Source organism: Sesamum indicum, linkage group LG1 (assembly GCF_000512975.1).
Source record: "Sesamum indicum cultivar Zhongzhi No. 13 linkage group LG1, S_indicum_v1.0, whole genome shotgun sequence".
In the NCBI taxonomy this organism is placed as follows: Eukaryota; Viridiplantae; Streptophyta; class Magnoliopsida; order Lamiales; family Pedaliaceae; genus Sesamum; species Sesamum indicum.
In genome coordinates this window covers 3,960,420-3,979,623 of record NC_026145.1, presented here as the reverse complement: position 1 = coordinate 3,979,623, position 19,204 = coordinate 3,960,420, and positions in this window count along the sequence as shown.

Below are 19,204 nucleotides of genomic sequence, written 5' to 3'. Positions count from 1 at the left end.
GACAAACATGTAAAAACAAAAGGGTACTTTCATAATCAATGGTTCAGATGGAAGAAGCAGTAATTGAAGACAAGAAGAAGGGGGAAGAGAAGAGGAAATCGACGTACACAATAGGGGAATCGAGTAGATTGACCAAGAGGGGAACCGACCATTCATTCTTAGTGAGAAGTGGAAACTTTACACATGGTGGTCCCATTTTTCGAGGAAGTAGTGAATAGAGGTTCGGTGGATCCACAGGCTTTAACAAAGGTTAGTCAAACACAACTCATTTGCTATTGCTTCTACTAGATCGGGAAGGGGAGCTAGATAAAGTTATGGTCGAGAACCAGTTCTCCCTTCGAGTTATTCTACCTGTAGAAGACAACATCTAGGGCTATGTTGGAGACGGGATGATATAGCCAAGACCTGTTATCGCGATGGAGGTAGGGGACACATAGTCAGGAATTGTCCCAGTCAGACTACAGGTGTGGTTGGAAGTGTCGCTAGTGGGACCTAAAGCCAAAGCAGTTTTGGAAGTAGTGGCAGAGGAGCTGAGAGAGGTAGAGGCAAAGGTAAAGGCACTGACAATAGAGATAGTGGCCACACTATTGGTAAGCAGTATGAGGAGGGCTGGAGCACAAGTTACTCAGAAGTGGACCCACGTAAGGATATATAACATGACTAGAGAGGAAGCCCCAACATCGAATGACGTGATATTAGGTACGATACTGTTATTTGAAATTGAGGGTTATGTTTTGATTAATCCTGGCTCTACACCTTCACATATTTTATCATAACTTGCATCTAAAATACCGGGGGAGAACAGCTCGTTGGGATATAATTTGATGGTTTATTTGCCCGTTGGAGGGGGTGTGGTAGTGAACAGTGTTAGGAAAGGGACCTTAGTGAGAATCGGAGATGTAAATTTACCTGTAGACCTTGTACTGCTGGATTTGAAGGAGTTTGATGTGATTTTGTGGATAGATTGGTTGGCACAATATAATACAATAGTCGACTGTTATGAAAAGGAAGTGATGATTGAATATTCCAACGAATTGAAAGTAATATTTGTGGGTGATCGTTAGGTAGTACCAGTTTGTGTAATATCAGCCATAGAGGCAAGACGATTGATGTTAGAAGGTTGTGAGGCATATCTAGTCCATGTGGTAGAGACCGAGAGGGTTAATACCACATTGAAGGAAATCTCGGTAGTGAGAGGCTTTCTTGAAATATTCCCTGATGACTTATCAGGTTTACCACCACATAGGAAAGTGGATTTTGCCATAGAAACTCTCCCAAGAGTTGCCCCAATTTCTATTGCGCCGTATAGGATGGCCCTAGTAGAATTACATGACTCAAAAAGCAAATCAAAGAATTGTTGGGGAAAGGGCTTATCAGGCCGAGTACTTCACCATGGGGAGCACCAGTGTTGTTTGTGAAGAAGAAAGATGGGAGTATGAGGTTATGTGTCGAGTACCGTCGATTAAATAGGGTAACCGTGAAGAATAAATATCCATTATTGAGGATTGATGACCTGCTAGACTAGTTAAAGGGAGCTGCAATATTTTCAAAGATCGATTTGAGGTCTGGGTATTGGCAGTTAAAGATAACAGAGAATGACATACCAAAAACAACTTTCCTTACTCGTTTTGGTCATTATGAGTTTCTCGTGATGCCCTTTAGGTTAACAAATGCAACAACAACGTTTACGGCGTTGATGAACCGTACATTTCAAGAATATCTGGATCACTTTGTTATTATTTTTATAAATGACATCTTGGTATACTCGAAGAATAGGAAATAGTGTGAGCAACATCAGAGGATATATAGTAAAGTTTTGATGAGTTGAAGAAGAGAGTGACCTCCAATCCGATTTTGATTTTGCCTTTTGGTAGCAGTGGATATATAGTGTATACGACGCTTCTAAATAGGGTTTGGGATGTATGTTAATGCAAAACGGAAAAGTAATTGCTTATGCATCCCGCAATTGAGGAGCCATGAGTTAAACTATCCCACACATGACTTGGAGTTAGCTGCGATTGTGCATGCACTAAAGATCTGGAGATATTATTTGTACGAAGAAAATTTTCAAATCCTTACAAACCATAAAAGTTTGAAATATATCTTGACGCAAAAGAAATTGAATTTTAGACAAAGAAGATGGATAGAACTGCTGAAGGATTATGATTGCGCTATTGACTTCTATACAGGGAAGGCAAATGTGGTAGCATATGCCTTGAGTAGGAAGAGTTCAAGCACAGCCAATTTGAGGAGTCACAGTCAGACATTGCTACTGGAGATGGGGTCTATGAATACCAAATTTCGAGTTTATCAGGTAGCGGGTTTGTTAGTAGCCTTGAAATTAGACCAGACATGTAAATCAAATCAAAAGAAACACAGCCCGAGATCTTTCTTGTTACGGATGCTGGAAAGGATAAGACAAGGTAAGAAAATAAATTTTTCGATAAGAGTTGACGGAGTGATAGTAAATGGGGAACGAGTTTGTGTGCCTGATATAGATGGGTTACGAGAAGAGATTTTGCGAGAAGCTCATGATGCACCATATGCGATGCACCCTGGTATTACAAAAATGTATCGAAATTTAGACCTTACTAATGGTGACAATTAATGAAAAAGGATGTGACTGAATTTGTGGCCAAAAGTATGACATGTCAGCAAGTAAAGGCAGAACATCAAGCACTAGTAGGTAAACTTCGACCTCTATCAATAACAAAATGGAAGTGGGAGAAGATCACTATAGAGTCGTGGTGTTGCCACGTACATTCAGAAAGCATGACACTATTTGGGTAATTGTGGATAGATTGACGAAATCTACTCATTTCTTGCCAGTTCGAATAACTGATTCTTTGGATAACTTAGATGGGTTATACATTTTCGAGATAGTGAGATTACATGGAGTGCTTGTATCTATTGTATCAGATACAGATCCTCGATTGACCTTACTCTTTTGGGGAAGCTTACAAAGGGCGTTAGGTACAAAATTACATTTCAATACCACGTTTCATCCTCAAAGAGATGGGCAGTCAGAAAGAACGATTCGAACCTTAAAATATATGATGAGGGCTTGTACAATGGAGTTTAAGGGCAATTGGGATGATCATCTACCTCTAATGGGGTTTGCATATAGTAACAGTTTTCACTCTTGTATCAGTATGGCCCCTTATCAAGCTTTATATGGAAGAAGGTGTCGCAGTTCGATTTGTTGGGATATAGAATTAAGACAATTCAAAGGTCTTGAATTAGTGCAAGACAGAGTGAAAAATATACAAATAGTTAAGAAGTGCTTGAAGGCAGCACAAGATCGACAAAAAAGTTACGTTGATAAATACCGAAGGGAAATGGAGTATGAAGTAGGTGATAAGGTTTTCCTGAAGATATTTCCTTGGAAGGGAATCTTGAGGTTTGGCAGGCAAGGGAAGCTGAGTCCGAGATATATTGGACCGTATGAAATTATTAAAAGAATCGGACCACTAGCGTATCGACTAGCATTACCGGCAGAGTTGTCATAAATACATGATGTTTTCCATGTTTCGATACTACGACGATATCGGTCTGATTCTAGCCACATTATTCGTTAGCCGGAGATAGAGATTTCTGAGGAGTTGACATATATAGAGGAGCCAGCAGAGATTTTGGATAGAAGTGCAAGGAAATAGAGAAATAACGAGATACCGATGGTAAGTTGAGAGGTTGAGGAACATATGAGAGAGAAATATCCCTATTTATTTCATTGAACGGGTAAGTTAGTTAAATTTTGGAGATGAAAATTTTATCAGGATGGGAGAATTGTGACGTCCGTAAAATTTTTCACATAACTGAGAGACTAATTGGTAATTATTAGAAATTTAAATTTAATTATAAATAAATTATACATTGAAATTAGAATATAATAAAATTTGAACGGATTAAATTGGAATTCGTTATAATATTTGGGGGCAAATTACATCAATTAAGAAAATTAGGAATGATGTAATGGGTATTTTAAGAAATATTTAATTAAATAAATAATATAATAATAATATTATATATATACATATAATGTGTATATATACACATATATATATAATGAGAGAAGAGAGAGATGAGTAAGAGTGGGCGGCACCGCCTCACCTCTCTTCCATTTTCTCTCTCCTCATTTCACAACACCCACCCACTTACACAACACGCAGTCGCGCACACGGGGAAATTTGCAATTTTCTGTCAGCGACGAAGAAGAATAGAGGTAAGAAATTTATGTTTTAATTTTAATTATTCTATTTATTAAATATTGTTTATATTAAGTAATGTACTATTTAACCAGAACATTTTATTAGTTTGACTATTTAAATTAGTGTCAAGTTAAATATCAAATTTGATATAAAAATAACATAGTTGGTTAATTAAATTATTAGATTTGTTAGATTTAATTATTATTATAATTAATTTTCACAATTCCATCAGAATGATTAACCAAATACGCAATCTATTTATTGTTATTTAATTAAATTATATAATAATGATAAATTGATAGAAGATTCATAAAAATGTTTCGGAAATTATTTTTAAGAAATATTATGTTATTAAGAGGGAAAATGAGGTTTTAATGATAATCTAATTTAGGGGTGTTATTAAAAATGATAGTTATAAATATATAAGGGGTTTGATTAAATGAATTCTTATGAGCTAGTTGATAAATTAAATATATGTTTGAGAAGCTTAGAGAGCGTAGTTATTTCAAAGAAAATGGAACACGAGTTTGCACTTTAAAATAAGTGAAATATTAAAATATTGGTGGAAAATGTACGAACATTATATAATATTATTTAGAGTTTATGATATTCTATATATTATTTATACGTATAATATTCTATTATAGGACGTAACAACAAAATAAAGAGTTGAGCAGTCCCTTGTATTAATTGAAGCATTTTGGGATTTGAGGTAAGTATAGCTAATTGAATTTATATATATATATATATATATATATATTATATATAGTAATATGTTTAGTATTATATATTATATATATTGATTTCTTATATTTGATCGTGAAGTTGAATTTATAATTATATACGTGGATTTTGATATTGATTGCTTATATAATTAGTTGTGGATGATTTGTTGGATTACCTTAATATCGGTGAAATTCTTACTATGTGTTATATGCGATTCTAATGTAGGGACATGCGAGATATGATTATGTGATGAACGTGTAATTAATTGTTGTATGAAATCAAATTGGGAAGTTATTATTGAGGAACTAATTATTATAGAGAATAGAATGATGATCGTGAATCGAAATAAAAGATGGTGTTTACCTAATTAGGAACATAGTCAATGATTTACGATAATTTAATTAATGATGATGTACTATGAAAAATATATGAATTAAGCTAGGTAGCATGGGGTGTAAGGTACCAGGGTATTTCGGACAACGAAGAATATCTGTGCTTTTAGCTACACACTAGAGTGGTGAGGGGATGCCATGTTTGTTGTGATATCCTGTATTAATATTGCTACATACTGGAGTAGAGAGTTTTTTAGAGAATTGATGGCGTCGTAGTCCAACATATATATATATATATATATATATATATATATTCAAGGAAATGACTTAATAAAAAGAAAATTACAATTTCGAAAAACTTGTCATATCATTAAGTGGTAGTTTTCTTTTTGTCAAGTTATTTCCTAAAAAATATATGTTATGGACGGTCATATCATGAAATTCATCTGAAACTTCATCAATTTAGGTGTTGACATGAGGTGCCGTGGAATTTTCCAACAAAAATAAAGGATTAAGATTGTCATACTTTGTAAAATTACAGGACTAATATGAACACTCTATTTAAGATAAAATGCATAAAATCCCCCTATGATTTAAAAAATTTGTAAAATAAAATATATTATTTCTTATTTTAATGACTGTTGAATCTTTTTTCATCAAATATTGATCATTAGATCTAATCAATTAATCTCAATTGTTAGATTTTAAAAAAATAAAAGGTCTAGATTCAACAAATTATTTAACTTATATTATATATAACTAATTTAAATTTTAAAAATATATTATTACATATTTTAAAAAAAAAACTAACTACCCCACCCGGCCCCCTTACCCCCGACTTCCCCACACCACCACCACCACCATCTCGTCGCTGGCGACGCAGTTTTGTTAAAATTGTCATATTTTCGTAAATTTTTTTATCAAATTGAATGAGGTCGGACTCGTTAGAATCGTCTTGAAAAGACGAGTCTGATGGTGGTGGTCTGAGACAGAGATTTGACCGGATGGAGACGAATCGACGACAAACATGTTCGGAGGTCGTGATTTGAGCCCATTCTCTATGATTGACGAAAACTCAAATTGAAGGTACGGAAATGTTTGTCTTGAAGAGAGGATTCGAATGGTACCATTGGCCATCGAAAATTCGTCCGGACAGCATCGAAAAAAAAGGGGCGAAAATCACCGTTTTTCCTTTTTCTTTAATTAATTTTAATTATATTAATTAAAATATGTTTTAGTTAATTAAGAATATTTTAATTAATTATAATAATTAAATTTTTTTGCTAATTAATACTAATTATATTTTAATTAAATATATATATTTTAATTAATTAAAAATAATAGTTACGTTTAATAATTAACAATTATAAAATTATTTGAATTTAAATATAATTTAATTTAATATTTCAATTTAAATTTAATATGATAAATTTAATTTATTTTTTCAGGTGAGAAATGACAAAAGGAACACACAAAACAAGCTAAAAAGCCCTTTGTATTCTATATAGACCCATAAAAGGGTATTTAGTTTAAAGTGTCATTAAATATGAACCTAAACCGCAAAAAATGACTACCAAACGCAGTAGACGCGCTTCTCCTCCACTTCCCATTAGTTGCTAATAGAATTGAGATTTTTTGCTGACTAAAACAAAAAAGGAGGGGGTTTTTAGCCTATTTTAAAAATAGGAGGGTGTTTTTTGCATACTTTCTAAAACAAATGAGGGTTTTATACATTTTGTTACTCTATTTATAAGACTAAAATTGCATTTATCCCTACAAATGAAGTAGAGAATGTTCTATTTATACTTTATAGTTCCAAATTTTGCAATTATATATCTTGAAACAGGATAGTGTAAATCAATAAATGAAAGCTAAAATTGAAGTATCTGCAAATTCAGTCAATGTCCTTTGGTAGTCGCAATTAATTGTTTGAAGTAATTGCGGAGTGTAGGGGCCAACAGAGGAATTAGTTGGACTTAAATTACGTACCTTTCACCACTTCAATTCAATGCACCAAACATGGTATCTATACATATTTATATTTTGGACGAGCTCGACACACAAACACTTAAAAAAAACCTAATTTATTTGATACATTAATGAATTTAAAAATACATAGAAACAATAAATACACAACATCAAAATATTAAATACATTAATAAATTCAAAAAATACATCCAAACATAACAAATCATCATAAATACATAATATGTGCAGAAAAATCAACTACACAAATAAGAAAAATACCCAGTATATGGATTCAAACTCAAGACCACCCTTAAATAAAAAGTTCTAGAATTTCAATTGTACCACCAAGGCTTGACATCATTGGCAAAAATAGTAACAATTTACAGTCTAAATCACAACGAGGTGTTTGGCTAGCTTATTTAAAAGATTTTATAAACTCATATACGACAGAAAAATGTGAGATTTGAAGTGGGATGAGGAAATTTTTTTTTTTTTTGAAACGAGAAATGAATAACTGGACACTGTGAGTTTTGAACGACTATGCAACAGGAGCCCTTCTGTCGTAATAGACGGTGTCCCTAATTATTTAGAATGGTTGGGTGGTGACCATTTCTAATTAGTTATAGATATTGAATCACTTGTTCATCTACTGTTCCTAAATGCGTTTGACTATCTAAAAATATAAATTCTTTTTTTTGGAACACTTTTTTTCTATTTGGGATGATTTGATTTTTTTTTACATGTTTTTGGAATGGTCTTTGTAACACTTTTTACATAAATTTGAATGTAGAAAAACGCATGTTCCCACTCCTTTAGAAATATATTTTGGCACGTTTGTTCTATGTCCGAGTGATATATCTTAGAACGGTCATTGGAACACAATTTGAATTTTCATTTGGAAAATACTTTGGAATGGTTGTGTCCTTTGTTTGGGATACATGTTTGGAATGATTGTAGGATTTTATTTGGAACGATTACTATGATATTTAGTCATTTAATTCGGAACGGTATTTATTTTGTTTGAATATCACGGAACGGTCATTAGAACATAATTTGAACATTTCAATTAAATATATTTTGGAACGACATTGTCCTTTGTTTGGAATTCATAGTTGGAAGGGTTATAGGTTTTCTTCGATTCCCTTAGATCTTTAATCACTACAATTGGAACAGATTTGATTTTGTTTAAACACATTCATTAACCGTTCACAAGCCCATTTCTAATTTCTATATTTATTAAAAAAATATATTATTTAATTTTTAAATAGTAATTTTATAATCATAATTAATTAGTAAAAATAATTATTTTGTTATAATTTGATTAATTAACTAAATACTAAATAATGGAATGCAATTAATACTAAAATATGAATTATTACGAAAAAAATATTATATTAATATAAAAATTCTATGTTTATAAATATAAGAAAAACTAATCTATGCCTCGTCTCCCTCATCAGTATGGTCCATGTCGTCATCATCTAGGGCACAAGAGTTTGTCGGAGGCTGTTAATCGAGGCACTAGGTTGTGATGGACCAGCTGTTAAAGCGGTGGCCTACATCAACTTTATCATACCGATCATGTGGACCATCATCTTCTCAACCCGAACAATCCGATTCTCCATGTCCGGACAGGGCGGTGACGGTGGCTATGGTGATTTGTAGGATTAGCTCGAGGCGTGGGCCTTAGAACCAAGATCGAATACACAACCTTTATTTTTGCCCCTGATTGCTGCCAGTCACAATTGTTACTCGGTCATCACCACCGAGTCCTCCAGCAGCTTCTGGAATTGTCTCCTGCAAGACAAACAAAAATATTAGTATTACTCTAAAAATTAGACAAACAAAATATTTTTAAATAATTATTACATATCGCAACCTCCACTACCCTCAGGCTGCTCCAACTGTCGTTGGTCTTCCTTTTGTAGCATTTGTTGACCAACACCATTTACTTCATAGACGAACTCTGCCTCCTGTATAAGAAAAGAACAATTAGCAAAATATTTATAAATTATTTGTAAAAGCTTTAAAACAAATTAAAATAACTTACCATTTTTCTCTTGTGCATGCTGACGGATGAAGATGCCCCCAGTAGACAGTAGATGCCACTGCAGGGTAAGCCGACCGAGTGGACTTGTTCTTGGCAGACTCATCCTTGATGTCAGCATTGGCCCAGTACAACTGCAGCTGGTGCCAGACCTCGTTGGCCAGCCATACTGGACTGGTCAGCTGAGCTCTAGCGATGGCGAACTCCTTCTGGATGAACTTGCCCGCAACATATGGAAGATCGGATCATGGATTCATCATCACAGTCCCACTAGTACATCATTTGCAATATCACAAACAAGAAAAATATTAAAATATTAAAAAGATTTATATTATACGATAATATATTTTTTTTAAAAAAAATACCTTCAACCTCTCGAACCAAAAGTGCTGGTGCATGGCGCAAACATCCCTAGGGGTGGGGATAGTGCCTTAGCACCACCGCAATGATGCGCTTGTGAAATTTGCGATCAGACCGAAAATAACATGTTAATTAGTCATTTTTATAATAAAATAATATAAAAATAACATAAATAAAATAAATTATCTCGCATCATCGAGGCTGATATATTGGCGTGCTGATGATTGGTGATGGTATATCCCACGGACAGGCAGGATCTGCCATTCGAGGGGTAGTAAACTGTCCGACCCCATCTACGACTAATGCAGCAGAGGTCAGTCCAGCATCAGCTGCACTATGCGCGGTGGCAAAAGGTCCAGCCATTTTAGGTGGTAGGGGCGGTCGGAACACTACTTTCCCAATCTAGGAAGCATCACCCATCGATGGTGGAAATGGTGGGCCATGGCCACGACCCCTTCATCCACAACATAGAGGAGACAGACCACCACTAGACATGATTTATAAAATTATAGTAAATATAAGTTTTTAAATTTTTATATTTAATTTAATTAATAAAGTTTATAAATTATCATAATTTTCTCAAATTTTACAATTTTTCTTATAATCTGGATATTGTAATAATTATCTAATTATTCTAATTAAAATGTAAATTATCTAATTATTGAAAATATTAAATTATTCTAATTTCATAATTATGCTAATTGTTATGTAAATAAACTAATTATGTAAGTACTAGTTTGTAACCATTTTATTATTTATCCAAAACCCAATAATTTTCCTAAAATGTGAACTAAATTTAATAATTTTTTTAAAAATTTGTTCTAAATCCAAGAAATTTTCTAAATATATACTAAATCAAATAATTATTTTCACAAATTACTAAATATTATTATAATAACTATATCAACACTAATAACCAAAATTCCCTGAAATTTAAAAATCCTCCTATATACCAATAATAATTTTTTTATCAATAATTAACCAAGAGTAGAAAAAATATAACTAGTTAATAGGTACTACATGTATCTTAATGACCAAAAAGGGTTCAAGTTATTACATGATCACAATATTTCAAATATCACCGAAAATTCGAGAATGATTGAGAAAAGAGAGAGAGAGAGAGATAGTATATGAATACAAGATATATATATATATATATATGAAAATTTAGAATGGACATTTGAATGATGTTTGGAACTCTAAAAATAACCATTGCACCACATTTAGAAATGGATACTAGAACACGTTTATGAACGAAAGTAGTCGTTAAAATTTATCCATTGTAACGTAATTGGAACGGATATTATAATACAACATTAACTATCCACTAAGATCATTCCAAATTATAACTCACGTTTGAATGGTACTTGGAACGCATACTATTTTTCACAAATATCATATTTAGAAACATGTATTGTAATACAAGTATTTCTAGGTACTTAAACTGTTAAAAATTGTACCTCATTTTGGAATATTTTTTTTCCATAGTCCCATATTTCAATGGATTTTGTGTTGGAATTGGCGATCAAAAGCCAATTAAATTGGTTGTTTGCCATTCGCCAATCTTTATCGAATAATATTGAATTGATGAAAACGATAAGAATTCATCAAGTTGGCAGCGTGTTTTGTTTTGCTTAACACTGATATTAAATGGGGTTTCAATGTCATAACGAAATGTCTACAGACCGAAAGGTTAAACTAGTAGAGTTGGCGTGCATAAGTTTGACAGCTGTGAAACTAACTCCTGAGGCTGGTCTAAAATGTTCCAAATTAAGAAACTCGAGGTAGGGCATCGAAGGCTTATAAAGACTTGCACTAAGTACTCAATTGTGTTCCATCGATAGAAGACAAAAGTCATCTGTGCAGTTTTAATAGGTTAGTTGGCAAGATAGTCGACTGATTGAATTGACTCGTAGAAATCATCATATAGAAGCCTCTTAAAGCATGGTCGGTATGACTTCGGTTTCGATAGTAGGAAAATTACTCCTCGGACTTGAGGAATCATGACAATCACGTGTATACAAAGACTGTATCTGAGATTTGGCTAGCAATGATTATGGCGCAAGAAATAGTCATCAAAAGCCTTGTCCAATGCATTTGAAGTATGTAGCGAGGACGGTGGATTCCAAGATAAAATTTGTCCCCTATCAGTATGTGACAACCATGTCTTCTATACGCTCTATGTCCCGCTTATGCCTCAAAATCTATAGCCACAGTGACTGAATGAATAGGATAGGTTTCTCGATTCAATCAGTAGGATAAACGAGGACTCGAGTTGTAAGTATAGATGCCTAGTCAAGGATGGGAACCGATGCCCAATTCCATACTCTGGACTAAGGTTGGGAGATGGTTGACAATAGGACCGCACTCGTATGGATTTGGAGCCTAAATATTCACGCCATTGTTCACCTAATGTTTAGTGCCGTGGACTATTGCTAGATGGCAACGCATGGTAACGGGCTATTTTTGGTAATGAGATAATAAAAAGAATTAATTAAATTAGATTAAATTAATTGTGTTGGTCATACACGTCCAAATCTAGTTGAGGGTAAACCTAAAAAGTCACACATTACCACTATAATGTAATGGAATTAATTTGAAATTGATTCTTAAAGAGTTGGATTAACGTACTTGGATTAAATTAATTTTTAGAGGGAATAAATGATTTGATCGTTTATTTAGACTAATCCATTGGATGGATGAGTTGAAGTATAATTAACTTGATTAATTAAAATTTTAATTTAGCTCTTAAAATTAATTAGTTTGATTTTATTGGGCTTTGTCCAATTTATAAGTTGGATTTATAATTTGAAAGAGAGAAAATGGGCTTGGATCTTTTAATTGGATTAAAAGATATCGAGTTTAATAATTGAGCTTGTAATTAAATTAGATTTAATTAAAATCTATCAGACATGAATTTGATTTAATTTTAATTAATTGAGCCCGGTCTGTTAGACACAAGCCCAACGCCTATATGTGTGTATATGACTAGGTTATATATATATACTACACATAATAACTCTAGCCATGTAGAGAACACATAATAACACACACCAAATCTCCACACTTGATTTTCTCTTTTCCTTTCCCTCACCATCATCTTACTTCTTGATCTTAGAGATCGAAGAAAAATCAAAAGATCGAACACATTAATTTGGTAACATTTGTTTGATTTCTTGCTCTTTTGTGGTTGTTCTTGCTAGTATGAGAAAACCACATCCTTTTAGTGGGGGTGTGGATAGTTTTGGAGAATCTCTAAGTAGAGATCTAGATCTGAGGAGGGGAGTCAATGCTTGAAGCCAGTAAAAGAAATCAACGAAGGTAACATTCTTGGTTTATTTTTACTTGTTTATTTCTTGTTATTCTTGGCATATACAATTAGATTGTTTTTTAATACACTGAATCCCGAGAAAGATCAAGGGTACACCCCTTGATCAGGGAGTTACAATTATGTTTTCCCAGTTTGATCCGCTCCCTTCATTTTGGACTACAAAATGGAATGGTATGCATCTAACATTGGTGGGCCGTTCCAATAGTTATAAAAATAGTTTCAAATTTTGTTATAATGTTTGACCGTTCTATTTTTGCACAGTAGTAGGAACATAACTTGTAACATAAAAGTTGGAACGGTTTGCCCATTCTAAAAACTAATGATGGAATATAAGAGGACTGTGATGTTAGTCACTTGATCTCATTCGTCAATAGTTCCACTGACAATTCCAATTGGGTACGGTCTTTGGAATGGTCGTTTTATCTGTGCCAAATCTCGCTTTTTTTTTTTTTTAATAGTGATACATCTTATAAGATGTTTTTATAGCTTATAAGATCTTATTTTAAAAATAGGTTCATAAACTTTCAGGATAAAATAAGATTATGGAGCATATAAAATATTAGTAATGAAAAATTTGTAATTTATTTAAGTTCGTAGAAATAAGTTGACAACTTGTTACTTTTTTTTAAGAGTTTATAAGCTCCCAACATTTATTTTAGAACATATAAGTTCTTTTTCTAAAAATTTATCAAATATTTTGTAACATTTTATAAATATTTCAAAGAGCTTATAAGCTCATCCAAACACCCTCCAACTTCAATAAGTAAAATGTGATCAACATTGCATAAATTATTTACTATTATTAGATCTTTGGTTTTCTAAGTGCTTCAAATATGATAGTTTCCGAAATGGTTGTTTATTTGCATTAAAGATTGCATTTAGGGCCATTTTGGCTGACTTCTAACAGTTATAGGATCAGGTCAAGTGATTGTGTACGTACCCAATGACACCAAAAAATGAAATACATTGGGATTGTTAGTACTTTTATATTATTGAAAGCATCCTTTTGGTGTTTTTAATTTTTGCATTTATCATTTTCTTTTTGTAATTGGCATTTGATATGTTGTTTTGGAACGATAATTTAACTTATAAGTTGGATACCAATTAAAAGGTTAATCCATAGATTAGATTATAATGGAGGAAATGTGTTCCTACTTTGATAGGTTTAACTTATAAGTTTAATGATATTCAATAGGTTCAAAGAATGAGACTTGTAGTGGTGAATCAAAATGATTACCTTTTGATTGGATCGAGAGAGTGTGTATTTCAATGGGAGTTCTTGAATATCTGAAATAAGAATATAATTTTGACTCAGCGAGGGACCATGGTCGAATGGTCTCTAATAAGAAAAGAAATCAAACTAAGTTGGACTTTGTTTAATCGGCGTTTTACTAAACCATCTTGGCCCGCATTGCATGAAAAACCTTCATCCTACAAAGTACTTGAGTTTGTAAGGTAATTTTATACACGTTAAGGAAATAGTGGGAGTCTGATTTTATGCAATTTCTCGTGTACATAATTTGTTATTACAGTATTTCTAACTAACTATATTTCAGTCCCTGTTTGTCCGAACAATTGGATTACAATCTAATAGGACATAAGGAACAGCGATGTGGAACATCGATTGGAATCAAAAGCTTGGTGCCTTATGATTTGGCATGGAGCTCAAACTGGGCATGAGATTTCATGTGAATTGGAATATTTGATTTGTCAAGAGCATACCGGGTATGAATCAATAAAATGATCTCAAAGGTCAATAGGAGTTGGTTTTGGTTCCAACGTATTTAGTGTATAACGTCTTACTCATTTAGAATGTGGTTAAGATGTTGGGAAACATTAAAACACAAATATAATTATTCATGAAATTCTCCATTAAAGGAATTAGATTTCTGAATAAAAGGGATAAGTTGTTCAAGACTCAATCACGACAGACTAATAGCTTGAGTTGTTCAAGATTCAGTCACATTAGATTAATGAGAAAGCTTAGACTGTCCAAGGTTGGTGTCTCTGACATTTCCTACATCTTTGTCGTAGGCAACATGTAAATATTCTTCAGTGCTTTAGATTTGATGTTTTGTGTGATTTGGGCATGACACAATTTGGGAATACACCGAAAAGACAGTAGATGGTTGTCAAGAGAAATCTCTAATACCTAAATAAGGATTAAAAGAGTATTCTCGACACACGATTTGTGGAGAGTTGACTCTGAAAGGCTAAACGATACTAGCTTCTAGATTTATATGAATAATGGATAAGTCCTCAAAGTATAGGTGCATTCATACTTGATGGAAAGTGTGGTAGCTTGGAAGGATTGCAAGTAGGAACTAAGATGTCCCATCTTAAAATTGAATGTATAACGACTTTTGGGAAGCAGTTTAGGAAAGTGGTTAGGATTCAAATACCACATCCATTGAATGGATGTGGTACCTAGCATGGCTGAGTCGATTGTAGCCTTGGAGGCAAACAACAAGACTAGGGTAAAAGTTTTTGGGTCCGAGATCTTATTATGAGATCCACAGAAAATTTTTAGACAATCATCATCTGCAAAGAGCGATGGTAGAAAGGAGTGACACACGGTTGGATAGTGTAAACCTTAAAAGAAAATATAGTAAACCCATGAAATTGAGTCGGTATCATAGATTGCTCATACTCGTAAGTCTCTAAGAGACATGGGTAATTAGCTGAATGATCAAGTAGGAGATTGTAAGAATATGTAACCAGAAAGCTAATTGAATTTGTTATTTTCAACGTCAATCTTTATCAAAATAATATTATAATGATAAATACAGTAAGAGCTCATGAAATTGGCATTGTGTTTTATTGTGCTTACTACACACGTTCAATGGTGATTTAATATCACAACAAAATGCCCACATATCAAAAAGTTAAACTCATGGATTTGAGCTACGCATAGATTTGGCAGCTATGAAACCAACTTCTAGAGGTCGATTAGAAACATTGCAGGTCGAGGACCTCGAGACAAGGCATCGAGTGTCCTAAAGAGACTTACCCTAAGTATTACAATCGTGTTTCTTCAACAAGAGACGTAAGTCATCCATGCAATTTTGGTGGATTAGATGGAAAAGTAGTTGACTGACTCAACTGACTTACAAGAATCGTCGTATCAAAGCCTTAAGGACTTGGCTGGTATGACTGGAATTCCTAGTTATATTAGTACGAGGTTAGTTTTCGGACTTAAGGAATCATGGCAGTCACGTGCACTATATCATGGATATGGCGAGCGGTGACTGTGTTGTGATGCATGGTCATTATAAGCTTTATCCAGTGTTGTCAGAGTATGTAGCGAGGATGGTGGATTCTAAGATAAAATCCTTCTCCTGTCAGTATTGTGACAGTAGTGTTTGCTATCCACTCTAAGACCCGTTTATGCCCTGAAAATCTGTGGCCACAGTGACTGAATGAATGAGATAGGTTTCTCGATTCAATCAGTAAGGTAAACGAGAACTCGAGTTATAAGTATAGATGTCTAGTCCAAAATGGGATTTGACACACAATTTTCTAGACTCAAGTTGGGAGACGGTTGATGGAAAGACAATACTCGTACGAAAACTCGGATCCTAAATATTCAAGCCAACATTCACCTAGTCTCGAGTGCTAAGGACTATTGCTAGACGATTACCCATGGTAACGAACTATTTCTAGTCATCTATTATTTAAAAATTATTAATAAAATTTAATTTTATTATTTATGTTGGTCACATACACCCAAGCCTAGTTGAGGGTGAACCTAAAGAGTAATACTCTAATAACCGGCATATGATGGAATTGATTTAGAATTAAGTTTGAAAGGAAGAGATTAATTTAATTGGATTAATATATTTTTGGAGAGAATAAATGATCGGATCATCTATGTAAATATTTATGAGTTGGATTTTTCCCACAGATTAATTAATTTGATTAGTCGATCTTTGGGCTTGGTATTATAAATTAATGAAATTAATTTAATTCGATTTGGATTAATTTATATATTAAACGAGAGAGCGGGTTTGGACCTCTTTAAATGGATTAAAAGACTTGAACTTTAAAATGATGGGCTTATAGTTAAATTGGATTTAATTTAAGGTCCATGGGACATGGGCTTGATCTTTTCAAGCCTACTCCATTAAAGTCCAAGCCTATGACCCAGTTTAACCAGGAGGTGATCCCCGGTGATTGGAGTGGATACCTTTAGAGGATTTTAATGCTAAAATTTTAAGGTGAATAGATTGGTTGAAAAGGAGTCAATGCGAGAAGCTATACAAAGAAAAACGACAAGGGTGAGGTTTCAGTTTACTTTTCTATTACCTCTCAGTTTTTCTTATCTTGGCCTAGTATTATATTTTTACAACAAATGCCTGAGATAGATCAAGGGCACACACCTTGATCAGGTTTAATTTTTCTTTGAATTTCGTTAATTTTAATTTTTTGCGGTTCCACTGCACTTCCCGGCCAATCCATTTCCAACATACTATTCTAAAACATAAAATACCAAGAAAATACAAACAATATTAAAGTTGAAGAAACGTACTGGGATATTGTAAAACACAAAATGCATTAAAAGATACCTGAATACTTGGGCATGTTCTTCTGTTATGTCGTACTTCATTGCGAGACTTACACCTCATCATGGTTGATCTTTTGACTGAATTGGGTGTCATCAGGTTCCTTTCTTCTGCTTTTCTGGGCTTGCTAGCATTCTCTTAATAATTGGAGCAGAAGATTGGTGTGGGTAACATATATCCTAAAGGCCAAAAGGTCTATCTGGTAATGGATGTATAGAAAATTTGTAGGCTTTCATGTATTTTTCTAAGGAAAACCTACTGGACAATAACTTTATTACATTTTTCCTGCTGTGATTTATCTCGAAAGCTACATGTTTACAGGGAATCCCAAACCTGACAATGACATGTTTTTTTCCTTAAGTTTACATTGTATTTTATATTTTACTCTTCAATGTCAAACTCATGCTCCCAAGCGACTAAGAAGTGACATCTTCTAAGCTCGTCCTTAATATTGTACAATTTCTTCGGTACAATAGGTACAAGAATACTAGACCATTTGCTGCCCTTCTCTTTTTTGTTTTGCAATATATACATTGAAGGGAAGAACAAGCGATCAGCCCGGGAACGAGCGAAAGGATCCGTGGGGAAATCAAAAGTAGTAAAATATATGCATAATTAAAATTATTCCAACCAAGGGGTGTACCCCTGGTGTTTTCGAATTTTCGATGTAGTATGTGGATTAAAAAATAAAATAATGCATCCAACATACGAGGCTATAGACAAATAACAAAAGAGATACAATATTTAAATGAAATTACTTTTCTTTCATTTTTCATTTGAATCGGGGATGCATGTTCAACCTTTTGTTCACCCTAGGCTCCAAATTAGGAACCCTCTAGAGATGATCCACACCACACCATGGCAAGAAGGTTTCGATCTCTTTGCTTGAAGGAATCAAAACCGATTGGAAAAAATGATCAAAGAAAACTACACTATCAATTAATGTATTCTCTTCTTCAAAAGTTCTCTACAACTCTATGCTTGATCCTAGATCAAAGAGAGTTAGAGAACAAGAGGGATGAGAGCGAGAGAAAAGGAGAGGGCAGAGAGTTACATGGAGAAGGAGGGGTAGTGTGTGTTCTCTACACTACTCACTATGTGTTATCATCTTGTGAATAATGATGATAACGCACACATATATATACTTTGTATGGGAAGGTGAAAATGTGTCTAGATACATTCTACCTACTTATGAGGCAACCCACTTTCCATATGGTATGGTCAAATCATGCCATATAAGAAGGACTCCAAATATGGTCAAGTCTACACTTTCCAAAAATGCAATTTGAACATCCTTCTTTCAACAATAGAAGTCAACTCTATTGCTAGTGAGCCTTAACTTAGTGGACCAAGTTTTATTTTAATCAAATTTAAATAAATCAAAGTCCCAATAAATTTAGTTAAATCTAATTTAATAAATCCAAACTAAATTAAGCCAATGTCATTTAATCCAATTAAAGACATAAGCCTAATTCTCTTTAATTAATAAATTCAATTTATTAATTAAGACAAGCCAATTAAATAAATTAATTTAATATTGGGCTATCCATCCAATGGATCATCCTACATGTAAATAATTCAATTATTTATATCTTTCAAAATTAATTTCAAATTAATTCATAGTCCTTCCATAATGATTTGCGTGTGACTCTTTAGATTCACTTTTTAGC